At 31.4% G+C, this 407-nt stretch overlaps 1 protein-coding gene across 1 annotated transcript in view; it reads right to left on the reverse strand.

Annotated features, from left to right (window-relative positions):
- The window catches only part of TXLNG (taxilin gamma), a 56,524-nt gene that overhangs the window by 10,180 nt on the left and 45,937 nt on the right, over positions 1–407 (reverse strand). The window lies entirely within an intron of this gene.

Genomic DNA, 407 nt, shown 5'->3' on the forward strand with positions numbered 1-407 from the left:
GGGGAGCCATACGAACAATGCAAAGTTGTAAATGCCAGTGCAATGGTGGTACTGTGTAAGGTGCTTGGTACCTGCCACTTACCAGATACATTTGGCAAAAGGTCATTATTATTTCCAGGTGAAAGTATTTAGTGGTTATTTATGTATGATAAAGTCATCAGAACATCTCTCTCTGACCAAGGAAAGAACATTCAATAATACTTGAATAAGGCTCACAGTAATGTGATTTAAATATACATAGCTTGCAGATTTTCTATATCATTGTCATATTAAACAACAAAACTAAAAGAATAATTTTAAGAAAAGTGAGAGCTTTATAATCCTATAGAAAGTTTATTCTCTAGGACAAAAAATGTTTCTTAAATAAACACACTAAGAACTTAAAAAAAGAAAAGGAAATCTTTAGA

This window comes from Bison bison, unplaced genomic scaffold (assembly GCF_000754665.1).
Source record: "Bison bison bison isolate TAMUID 2011002044 unplaced genomic scaffold, Bison_UMD1.0 scf7180017864518, whole genome shotgun sequence".
NCBI classification, from domain to species: domain Eukaryota; kingdom Metazoa; phylum Chordata; class Mammalia; order Artiodactyla; family Bovidae; genus Bison; species Bison bison.